We start from the raw sequence: 13,337 nt of genomic DNA, 5'->3' as shown, positions 1-13,337 counted from the left end.
TTTGGACAGTCGTAAAGAAACAACGGAGCCAAAAACTGGTGGGCCATCATCTTTAATCCTAGCTTGCACCCGGCGGGCAAGTATAACACACACTGGGCTCCAAAACCCACTTACATTCAGTGCTCACAAAGTTTCCTAGAATCAAAGGTTTCTAGCTCACCAGACTTACTCACCTCTGTTCTCCATCTCCTTCTCTCTCCCTGCACAAACTCTGCCCAAACTGGCTTTTCCTTCAGCACTCTGCCATCTTGGCTGCCTCTCCAGGCCTCCTCCACGTGGCCTTTCTCTGCTCTCTGCTCTCTAATGCTAATCTCAGGAACTGAGAGAGAGCAAATTCCTGGTCTTTCCCCATTTTATAGTGTACAAATCAAAACCTTTAATCCAATATACAAAATAGGGAAGTCTCTAATACAAAGTCACTTATCTGGGGCATGATGGGATTGCACCACCCCACATCAAAAAGGGTGGGAAAGGCTTAGTCCTAAAACCAAGCCCCAGGCTACAAGGATCCTACCTGCCCACAGCCCACCCCCAACATACATTAATATCACCTGGGCGACAGGCTTCCATGTGGGCAGCACCATCTTTAACAAAGTGAGCATAATATATTTTATCTGCCCAACAAACAACATGACACAATCATTAACAGGATTATAACATTTGTCTAGGGGATTTAAAAAATGTTAAAACTTTCAAGGTACCACAATGGTGATGTCATTTTACATATCAAAATACATTCATAAACCTTGTAGTGTCTATCTTTCCTCCTTTTCTAGAGGTACACGTTAATCTCAGGATTTCAGGAAGGGAGGGAGAGCCAAAATCCGTGTAGGGTGGTATGTAAATTCTGTCTCTTATTAAAAGGAAAAGAAAGTTCCTCAGATAACCTTAATCCTTTCGGAGAACTAAAACTAAAATGACCCAGTTGTCCTTGTAAGTCAGGACACCTTCTGTTGGTCAAATAAGTTTGTAAATATGATATATATGATTGCTCGCTTGTGACTTATATTGGGTGTGGGGGACAGGCTGTAAGCAGACCAGGTCATTGTAGCCTAAGGTTTGGTTTTGGGACTAAGCTTTTCCCCACACCCTTGACTGATTGTATGATCTGGGTGGTGCACTCTCATGAGGAATCCAATTATGCCTTGGATAAGTGACTTTGTATCAGAGACTTCCTTGTTTGTATATTGGATTAAGGGATTTTGGTTTTCTACACTATAAAGTGGGACAGACCAGGAGCTTGGACACACAGTTCCTGCTATCACAATTGCAGGGGCTCCCCTGATCCCTTGCCCTTCATGGGAAGAGCTGGTTTTCTGCTTTTCCCTTGTCTTCTTTTGTGGTTTGCCTGTCTTGGTGAGACACCAATAAATAGGATGCCCCCCCCCATCCTCTGACTCCACCATTTCTTTATCGTCTGCCCGAATCCAATGGGAACCTGCATGTGAATGGCCACAATGGCGGCTCCTGGCCTTACACCTTCATATCCTTCTCTCTCCATTTTCCAAAGAAAAGACGGGACAGAAAGCCTGACTTTTTCTCTTTAAAATGGCATTGCCAAAACAGTGGTACCTTGAGATACGAGTTTAATTTGTTCTGTAACTGAGCTTGTAAGTCAGTCAATTCGTATATCAAACAAATTTCTCCCATTTAAAATAACTGAAATAGATTTAATTCGTTCTATCCCTGTGAAACATCCTCAAACCATTCTAAATTATGAAAAAAGACATGTTTTTAATTAAGAAACACACATGTATACTTTACCAATGCATAAAAAATATATGATATAAAAGAAAAAAGTGTTATTTAGTACTGTATTCTTACCTTGGAGACAGACGAGTGCAGTTAATGGAGGTGAATGGCGGAGGAGGAGGGAGGAGGGAGGAAGGGATGCAGGCACTGTAGACATGTAAACTAAAACTGCACTTTCTTAACACTAAATGTAAACTAAGACTGCATTTTCTTTACTTTAAACAAAACTAAAACTGCACTTTCTTTACTTAAAATGAAACCACAAAATTTAATTGTAAAAAAATGCACTTTCTTAACTTTAAACTTAACCTAAGCTTAACATTATATATTTTTCATTTAATCATCACCTGTTTTTGCCTTTTTTGCTGTGCTTTCAGCACTTTCACTTGCAGGACTTTTGAATAAAAATCTATCCAAAGAGGTTTGCTTTTGCTTGCCTTTTAAAATATTACAGAAATGTGACAAACAAGTGCCATTAAAAAGTGCTGAAGCACTACCAGATGAAACTTTTTCTGGGTGTTTCTTTTCAGTGAAACTTGAAAGCTTCTCCCACATTGCCAGCATGTCTTTAATTTCACTTGTACAAATCACTTCCTCCGACTCTACCTCCTCCTCACTACTAATCTTTTGCAGAAGCTCCTTATGTTGCATCATCTGTAGCTCCTTCACCTCCTCAGTTGAGAGTTCCTCCTCATGTTCCTTGACGAGCTCATTTATGTCACCCTCATCTACCTCCAGACCCATTGACTTTCCGAGGGACACAATCTCCTCCAATGCTTCTACCTTGGTCTCGGTCTCTGGTTCGAATCCTTTGAAGTCCCTGTCTGCAACAACATCAGGCCATAACTTTTTTCATGCTGAGTTCAAGGTTCCTCTTGTAACCTCTTGCAATGCCAAGTCAATAATGCGTAAAAATATCACAGTGTTGTAGTGATCTTTCCAAACTCTTGTTACATTTGTATTCTCAGTCACCTCAAAGCAGCAGTGGAACAAGTGCTTTGTGTAAACCTTTTTTTTTTTTCTTCTTTTTTTTTTATAAGGACAGAGAGAGAGTCAAAGGGAGGGATAGATAGGAACAGACAGGAACAGAGAGAGATGAGAAGCATCATTTATCAATTTTTCATTGCAATACCTTAGTTGTTCATTGATTGCTTTCTCATATGTGCCTTGACCGGGGGCCTTCAGCAGACTGAGTAACTCCTTGCTGGAGCCAGCAACCTTGGGCCCAAGCTGGTGAGCTTTTTGCTCAAACCAGATGAGCCCGTGCTCAAGCTGGCAACCTCGGGGTCTCGAACCTGGGTCCTTCCGCATCCCAGTTCAACGCTCTATCCACTGCGTCACCGCCTGGTCAGGCAATGTTGTGTAAAGCTTTTTAAAGTTGGAAATGACCTGCTGATCCATAGGTTGCAAGATTGAAGTTGTGTTGGGTAGGAGGTAGAGGACTTTCATGAATTTGAACTCATCGAGAATGTCATCTTCAAGACCAGGTGGGTGGGCTGGAGCATTTTCAAGGGATTAGTAATGCATTCACTGGGAGTTTATTTTCTTGAAGATATTTCTTCACTGCAGGACCAAAGACGAAATTTACCCTTTCAATAAAAAACTGCCGCGTAACCCATGCCCTGGCATTGGCGCGCCATATAACCTGCAGTTTTTCTTTAACAATCTTGTTAGTCTTAAAGGCTTGAGGATTTTCAGAATGATACACACTAGCAGTGGCTTTACTTTACAGTCACCACTAGCATTTGTACACAATGCAAGGGTCAGACGGTCCGTCATGGGTTTATGGCCTGGCAGCTTCTTCTCCTCTGTGCTGATGAAAGTCCTCCAGAGCATTTTTTTTCCAAAACAATCCTGTTTTGTTACAGTTGAATATTTGTTGGGAGATGTAGCCTTTCTTTGCAATAAGCGCACCAAAACATGCGATGTACTCCTCAGCTGCCTTAACGTCAGCACTCACAGCTTCATCATACCTCACAACCAAGTGGATGCCAGATCTCTTCTTGAAATTTTCAAACCAGCCATGACTTGCCTTAAATGTATCTTCTGCTGCCTCTTTTGAGGTTGATGGTTCTTTCTTCTTCAAGTCACCATAAATAATACATGCCTTTTCGCATATTATAGTCTCCATCACTGTATCTCCTGCCAGCTCTTTCTCTTTCACCCACACCAGCAGAAGCTTCTCCATTTCTTCATGGATATTGCTCCTTAATTGGGACAGAATTGTAGTTCCTTTCACTGGATTTGCACTTTTGATGGCATCCTTTTGTTTAAGGATGGTGCAAATTGTAGATGTATTGCGGTCATACAGCCTTGTCAGTTCAATCACTCGTACACCACGCTTATGTTTTTCTACTATTTCTTGCTTTACTTCTATTGATATCATTGCTTCTTTTTCTCAGCACCATCTTTTACACTCACTTTCTTTGGCCCCATAATAGCACACAAAAAAAGTTAATAAAAAGTGTAAAAATGATTCAAGAACGAGTACAGTGCATGAGATTCGACACGTGAGAAAGAACGAGATGCTGGTGTTGTGCTGCCAATACTGGACCCATGCGCCAACACACCAACTAGCGGCAGCTCCCCGAATCATGACTCATATCTCGGAATTTCACTTGGATCTCGAACAAAAATACGGACAGAGTCGCAGCTCATATCTTAAAAAATTTGTATGTTGGTCTGTCTTTATCTCAAGGTACCACTGTACTAAGTTTTACAGTTCTCTGGCACCTTACCACAGTTTGTGGCTGCTTTTTCATCTACACAACCTAGGAATTTGTGATGTTCACAGTGTACTGTCCTCAACAGCTTTGCTGCTGTAGACTCACACATATGACCCTTTTTATGGGCTCATTCTATCTCATATCTGGTTTTCCTCCTGCCTTTTATTTTTTCCCAGTAATAGTGTTTGTTTGTTAAGATTTTATTTATTTATTTTAGAGAGGAGAGAACAACAAGAGAGAGAGAGAGAGAGAGAGAGAGAAGTGTGGAGGAGCAGGAAGTGACTCCTATATGTGCCTTGAGCAGGCAAGCCCAGGGTTTCAAATGGGCACCCTCAGTGTTCCAGTTCAGCACTTCATCCGCTGTGCCACCACAGGTCAGGCTGTATTGTCTTCTTGAAAGATCCCTTTCTTCTCGTGGTATGCCCAAAGTACTACAGCTTCATTTTTGTCATTTTTGCCTCCAGCTTAGTTAATTTGGGCCTTAACCTTTTGTCTTTCTGTTGGTTCAGGGTATTAATGGAGTTCTCCTCCAACACCATTGATATTTATAAATGAATCAAATTTTTTTCCATGCTGATTAAGCTTGCGTTATATCGAAAGAACTTGCTGGGGAGACATCCTTGCAACTGAACCTCCACCTCCTGCATATTGTTACATGACTAACTGCACAGATTTCTGCCCCATCATTACTAAGAGCCCCTGAAACCTATAAAAAGTCAGCACCAGGAGACTGTTAAGACAGTTTTTCGAATCCAAGTTCACTATCCTCTCAAGAGGCTGCAATTTGAATTAAAGACACTCTCATACCTACTCGGTCTCTGTCTATCATGAATTTGGCTAAAAAAGTGTTGTGGGTAACATGAATCCTGGCTTGTTCTGGTAACAGGGGTAGTACAATATAAATAAGCAAAACATCAAATATGTAATTCAGTTTAAAATATTAAATTCCTAAAAAGATAATTCTCTAGTAAATAATAATCTTGACCTTAACAGTAGACATAAAGTGTGCTTGGCAGAAGTGGATGTGTTAAAGTGCTTTCACTTTTAATTTGTGGAGAAGCAGTAGAAGAAAATACATCATTCTTAGAATAAAATGTGATGACACCAGAAGCTATAGCTCATTGTCTATTGTGTTTTTTCCCTCCTACAGTGGCTTAAAATAGAAATCTGAATTTTGTTGTTTTACCAGTTCCTCCTTTTCAGAAGGAAGTAGCTTGTAAACACAGAGACCAGATGCCTCCAAGTGATATTTTGCTGTACTCAGCATTCACTTCTTTATCTGACTATCGCTGCAAGTACTTCTCTATCCCAAGGAAAGCACATAGCAGTGCTGTGTTAAGATTTACTGTTTCTTTTACTTTCACAGCATTGTCTGTGAGGGTGCATCATTCATATATTTCTTTAGATTGTATAGACTCTTTCAATAATGCATACTCTCTTGTTTGCTTCAAAACCTGTATTCTTCAAATTTCTCTTCAATATGAGAGGTTTTCCTTTTTTATTCATTGCCTGGATTCTTATAAACTGAATACTTAGTTGTGTTTTAGATTCTGGACTGAAGTTTACACATTCAGGAAAAATGATTCACATTATAGGGCAATGCACATGAGTAGTTGAAATAAATGGAAAAGACAAGAATATATGTATTGATTATTCTTCTTGTGGATAAAAACAGCCACGTGCTGAACCTGGCAAGCTTAAGGGAAGACTGCACGGTAGCCATGTAAATTCAGAGACAGAAAGTAACCACATAGGATGGTCTGAACTAAAACATAACTAAAAGCAGTTTCTGGTGCATAATCATGTTCTAGGGTGGTATTTTCCCTAATGATGGTCAGTGCTTACCTTAGTTGAGCCTCTCTGTTGTCTTTTGCATCTACAATGACATACCTAATCTCAACAGAAACATGGAAGCCAGAAACGATTGATACAATATATTCAAAATGATAAAAAGTAAGAAACTACAACCAAAACTACTCTACTCAGAAAGACTATCATTTAAATTTAAGGGTGAAATAAAGAGCTTCTCAGACAAGAAAAGCTAAAGAAATTTATCACCATCATACCAGTATTACAAGAAATTATAAGGGAATCTCTTTGAGAAGAAGAAGAAGAAAAGGACATAAATGTATATAATAAAATGTCAATAAATACATATTTATCAATAATAACTTTAAATGTAAATGGTTTAAATATTCTAATCAAAAGACATAAGGTAGCTGAATGAATAAGAACACAAGACCTATGTATATGCTATCTACAACAGACTCACTTCAGAATGAAAGACACATAGACTAAAAGTGAAGGGGTGAGAAAAATAAAGGAAATGATATTTCATGTGAATGGAAAAGGACAAAAAAAGAAGCTGGGGAAGCTATACTTATGTCTGACAAACTAGACTTTAAAACAAAGGCTATAGTGAGAGACAAAGATGGACACTATATAACAATAAATGAAGCAATTCAACAAGAGGATATAACCCTTAAAAACATACGAGCATCTAAATATATAAGGAAAATAAAAAATATTAGAGAAGAAATAAAAATGTTATGGTATATTTATTTAGAAGATAAAAATTTTTAAAAGGTACATGAAATTAGCCAAAGACAGGGAAAGTCGAGAAAAACAAAAGCAAGAATATTAGATGATTAAATAAGAGGTCCAATACCCCAACAGTGAAAATCCAGAAATAGAGAGTTGAGCAACTACAACAGAGAAAAATCATCAAACACTAATTTAGGAAAAAATTTCCATAAATAAAGACAAAGTTTCCTAAATTAAAAGGATTTCCTAAGAGACCAGCAGAGTAGATGAAAATAAATTCACCAAGGTATTTTACTGTGATATTTCAGCATTTCAGAACACTGAAGACAAAGTAAAGATACTAAAAGATTTAAGAGAAAAGAGAGAGAGAGACAAAGAAAGAGAGAAACAGTGAGAGAAAGAAAGAGGGAGAGAGAGGAAGAGAGAGAAAGAGAGAGGCTAGATGCTGGGTGGGGTGATATATTACATACAAAGTAATAGAATTGACTCTTGACTTCTGAACAACATGAGAGCTAAAGGCAGTGTATCATGCCAAACAAATTCTGCAGGAAGTTAGTCTCCAACTATATCAAGGGGTCCCAAATTTAGTGATTGATAGGAGAACTCACAGGACTCTCTGCTACTGTTTATAACAGCAAAAGGATACAAAACAAAATCAGCAAAGGGAAACGGCACTTGTGGTGAAGCCCTGAAGAAACCAGGCTCCAACTCCTGAGTGTCCTCTCCCAGTGGAGTCATAAAGGACATGCTTACCTCTTTCTGCAATGTATAACTCTTCCTCAGGTTTGACATTATGTGTGACTTGCTGTCTATCAGAGAAGCTCAGCAGAGAGTCAAAGCCCTTGGTTTTTGTTTGTTTTGTTTTGTTTTTTCTTTTCTTTTTTTCTTCTTTATTTTTGCTGGTTGCTGGTCATATAGGTATCCTCTGCCTATCCTGAACTCCCAAAAAGAAAGCAGGTGTTCAGCATAAACCATATTGTTTGCACAAACAGCTAAAGCATAGTAAAGCACTCTTATCATTCTGAGAACGTTTATATCCATGTAGGGAACTGTTTACAATTCAAGTTTGCAGACATCAGCCAAGGGTCAACCTTGCAAGCAAGACTTTCTAAGGACAGCACTATCAAACCAGTATTTTAACTGCTTTCTGCATAGCAATAATAATTTTCAATTAGCCATACTATCAATAAAATAGAAACAATGAATAAAGATACTTTCAGATATTCAAGACCTCAAAAAAAAATTATGTCCTACACCTTCCTCAGGAGAGTGCCAAAGAATACGCTTCACCAAAATATTAGAGTAAACCACGTAGGAGAATGAGAAAGCAGAAAACGAAATCCCACACAGGAGAGAAGGAATAAAATCCCTAGCATGCTGATAAAAGAAGATCCCAGAATGACAGCTTGTACCAGGTACTGGTGGTGACCAGTTAGTTCAGAAAAAAACAAATCAGAAGGCTCCAGAAGAAATTTCTTTGGGGGTAACATCATTAGAATATTTGATGAATTGAATAGATTGATAGTACATTTAGAAAACTGACATATGCTAAGGGTTGAAGTAGTAATAACTTTACAGAAAAGTAAGAAAACATGAAATCAGGACAATTATTAAATTTAGAAAACACAAAAGGTTGAACTGGAAAGGAAAGGTAATCATGAAAAAAAGATATTATTTAGTAAAATACTGCAAGGTACATTTTATAATGTATATACTATAGCACCATTTGTGAATTTCTAAAAAGGTTTTATAAACACAGACACATTTATACATGCTTGGACTATGTCTGGAAAGACAGAAACATTGCTTTTTGAGAGATCAACTAAGAGAACAGGATGAATGGGAATAAGACTTAATTTTTTGGGAGGTGATGTCACGGAAATGGCGCCGTGAGCAGCGCATCTGACAGATCTCCCCAAAATCTCAACAAATTTATCAACTAGAAACAGAAAAATTTATCCTCAGAGCATTCCAGAGTTCCACACAAACTGAAAGCAAAAGGACTGTTCTCACTTGAATCTGAGAGACGAGTCAGAGCTGAGGGTGTGGAGGAAGCTAACTACCGCACGGACGTTCATTCAAGCCGAGGAGGGAGTACGCCTGTGGTGAGTCGGCCCACACGTGCAGCTGCCCGCCCACACTTGGGAAGTGGCAGCCTGGGCGCTGCGAGCAGCCTCCGGCGTGCGGTGAGGGACCAAGCGCGCGCGTGCCCGGTGCCGCGGTCCGGTCGCAGAGCGAGCTCCCTTGCACTGCCAGCATCCCCAGTGGCCTGCACACTGCGAGTGAGAGTCTCCAGCCACCAGTGCCTGGAGCACCCCATTCGCGCACGTGCCCTGGGCGTCCCACGCACCCAGAGCGCCCCACTCGCCCACACACCCAGGGTGCCCCATTCTCCCGCAGGCCCGGTGCACCCCAGCTGCCAGCGGCGGGGCGAGCGGGAGAGGCGCCAGGGCTGTCTTTCCTACTCCAGAGATTCTCTCTGTGGGCGGGGCACCTCGGCCAACCATTCAAGCTAACAATCAAGCGTTGGGGGAGGGGCACGCGGGCAGCCTGAAATATCTTCTGGAGCACAGCTGCCGATTCAATCACTGAATTTAGCTTAACCCACGAAATCTGTGCACCCACGGGACTCTAATTGATAAGATCTCTCTCAGTTCAGCCATCCAAAACAAGAGGTGTGATATTTTTTAGTGCCTCTCGCTAAAGGGATGGGGGCAACTTCTGATTGAAAGAGCCTCCATATTCAGGGATGTACGCTAACAAGAGGGACTTGGCAGATATTAAGATCTATACAGCAAGCAGTGACTAGTGCCTCTTCTTCCCAGGCAAAACAGGCTACAAAGTGTGGAAAGCCTGGGTTGAGTGGTCCAACTGAATGCTAGGTGCTGAACAGTCACCTTGACAACAATTGACTCCCAGCCCCACCTGATTACGCTGGAGGCTCTGACTGCCAGAGCCTTACCCAAAGCCTTGCGCTGAGTGGGGATAAAGTGGGGATTTCCGAGCTCTTTGAGCCTCTTACTCCCCAGGCAGAAGCAGTAGCAGCCTTATAGCTGGATCACCAGGCTGCTAATTCAGGAAGGGGAGACTAGGAGAGAGAATCCAGGAAAGCAAACTCTCTCATTGTTGGACCCTGCAAAAGCCAATAAGACTTGACTACCAGCGAGACTAAAGCCAATTATATGACATTGCCATAGAATCCCATCAACTGCAAATCCCTACCGAAGCATGACACAGGGGAAAGCCTGGGGTACAGAGTCACCGACCAGGAAGAGGGAGAGAAAAGAAAAAGGAAGAAGTTAACCTCTCAAAATCAAGAAAAATCCACAGACTTTATAACTTGTTCCACTAATTCTTCGTTGTTGTTGTTTCTTTCTTATTGCCTTTATTATTATTATTTCTATTTCCTCCACCTCGGTCCTTTTATTCTCTGCCCATCTTATGCTTCCCTTTTCTTGAACTACACTACCCATGAGTGTTACATTTTATTTCTTTTCTTCATCCTCACTCTCCTTTAGGGTTACACTCCAAAATCCTTAACTCTCACTCTCTCCCCTTTTGTTTTTTTTTTCTTTTCCTTTTTTTTCTTCCCTCGTTTTTCTCTTTTTCTTTTTTTTTATTTTTTTTTTTATTTTTTTATTTTTTTTTATAATTTTATATTTTTAATGGGGTGACATCAATAAATCAGGATACATATATTCAAAGATAACAAGTCCAGGTTATCTTGTCGTTCAATTATGTTGCATACCCACCACCCAAAGTCAGATTGTCCTCTGTCACCTTCTATCTTGTTTTCTTTGTGCCCCTCCCACCCCCTATCCCTCTCCCATTCCCCCCTCCCCCCCGTAACCACCACACTCTTATCAATGTCTCTTAGTTTCACTATTATGTCCCACCTACGTATGGAATAATACAGTTCCTGGTTTTTTCTGATTTACTTATTTCGCTTCGTATCATGTTATCAAGATCCCACCATTTTGCTGTAAATGTTCCGATGTCATCATTTCTTATGGCTGAGTAGTATTCCATAGTGTATATGTGCCACATCTTCTTTATCCAGTCATCTATTGATGGGCTTTTTGGTTGTTTCCATGTCCTGGCCACTGTGAACAATGCTGCAATAAACATGGGGCTGCATGTGTCTTTACGTATCAATGTTTCTGAGTTTTGGGGATATATACCCAGTAGAGGGATTGCTGGGTCATAGGGTAGTTCTATTTGCAGTTTTTTGAGGAACCACCATACTTTCTTCCATAATGGTTGTACTACTTTACATTCCCACCAACAGTGTATGAGGGTTCCTTTATCTCCACAGCCTCTCCAACATTTGCTATTACCTGTCTTGCTAATAACAGCTAATCGAACAGGTGTGAGGTGGTATCTCATTGCCGTTTTGATTTGCATTTCTCTAATAGCTAAAGAAGATGAGCATCTTTTCATATATCTGTTGGCCATTTGTATTTCTTCCTGGGAGAAGTGTCTATTCATATCCTCTTCCCATTTTTTTATTGGATTGTTTGTTTGTTTGTTGTTGAGTTTTATGAGTTCTTTGTATATTTTGGATATTAGGCCCTTATCTGAGCTGTTGTTTGAAAATATCATTTCCCATTTAGTTGGCTTTCTGTTTATTTTGTTATCAGTTTCCCTTGCTGAGCAAAAACTTCTTAGTCTGATGTAGTCCCATTCATTAATTTTTGCCTTCACTTCTCTTGCCATTGGAGTCAAATTCATAAAATGCTCTTTAAAACCCAGGTCCATGAGTTGAGTACCTATGTCTTCTTCTATGTACTTAATTGTTTCAGGTCTTATGTTTAGATCTTTGATCCATTTTGAGTTAATTTTTGTACAGGGGGAGAGACTGTAGTCCAGTTTCATTCTTTTGCATGTGGCTTTCCAGTTTTCCCAGCACCATTTATTGAAGAGGCTTTCTTTTCTCCATTGTGTGTTGTTGACCCCTTTATCAAAAATTATTTGACTATATATATGTGGTTTTATTTCTGGACTTTCTATTCTGTTCCATTGGTCTGAGTGTCTATTTTTCTGCCAATACCATGCTGTTTTGATTGTCGTGGCCCTATAATAGAGTTTGAAGTCAGGTATTGTTATGCCCCCAGCTTCATTCTTTTTCTTTACGATTGTTTTGGCTATTCGGGGTTTTTTATAGTTCCATATAAATCTGATGATTTTTTGCTCTATTTCTTTAAAAAATGTCATTGGAATTTTGATGGGAATTGCATTAAATTTGTATATTGCTTTGGGTAATATAGCCATCTTGATTATATTTATTCTTCCTAGCCAAGAACAAGGTATATTCTTCCATCTCATTATATCTTTTTCGATTTCCCTTAACAATGGTTTATAGTTTTCATTATATAAGTCCTTTACATTCTTTGTTATGTTTATTCCTAAGTATTTTATTTTTTTTGTTGCAATCGTGAAGGGGATTATTCTTTTGAGTTCCTTCTCAGTTGTTTCATTGTTGGCATATAGAAAGGCTATTGACTTCTGTATGTTAATTTTGTATTCTGCGACCTTACTGTATTGGCTTATTGTTTCTAGTAGTCTTTTTGTGGATTCTTTGGGGTTTTCGATGTATAGGATCATATCATCTGCAAAAAGTGATACCTTTACTTCTTCTTTTCCGATATGGATGCCTTTTATTTCTTTGTCTTGTCTGATTGCTCTGGCTAGAACCTCTAGTACCACATTAAATAAGAGTGGAGAGAGTGGACAACCCTGTCTTGTTCCTGATTTAAGGGGGAAAGCCTTCAGTTTAGTGCCATTTAATATGATGTTAGCTGATGGTTTATCATATATGGCCTTTATCATGTTGAGATATTTTCCTTCTATACCCATTTTGTTGAGAGTCTTAAACATAAAATTGTGTTGTATTTTATCGAAAGCCTTTTCTGCGTCTATTGATAAGATCATGTGGTTTTTGTTCTTTGTTTTGTTGATATGGTGTATTACATTAACCGTTTTACGTATGTTGAACCATCCTTGAGATTCTGGGATGAATCCCACTTGATCATGATGTATTATTTTTTTAATATGTTGTTGTATTCGACTTGCTAGTATTTTGTTTAGTATTTTAGCATCTGTATTCATTAGAGATATTGTTCTGTAGTTTTCTTTTTTTGTGCCATCCTTGCCTGGTTTTGGTATGAGGGTTATGTTGGCCTCATAAAATGTGTTTGGAAGTATTGCTTCTTCTTCAATTTTTTGGAAGACTTTGAGTAGAATAGGAACCAAGTCTTCTTTGAATGTTTGATAAAATTCGCTGGTATAGCCGTCAGGGCCTGGACTTTTATTTTT

The sequence above is a fragment of the Saccopteryx bilineata genome, chromosome 6 (assembly GCF_036850765.1).
Source record: "Saccopteryx bilineata isolate mSacBil1 chromosome 6, mSacBil1_pri_phased_curated, whole genome shotgun sequence".
Lineage (NCBI taxonomy): Eukaryota > Metazoa > Chordata > Mammalia > Chiroptera > Emballonuridae > Saccopteryx > Saccopteryx bilineata.
Note: the sequence above shows the minus strand (reverse complement) of the source record.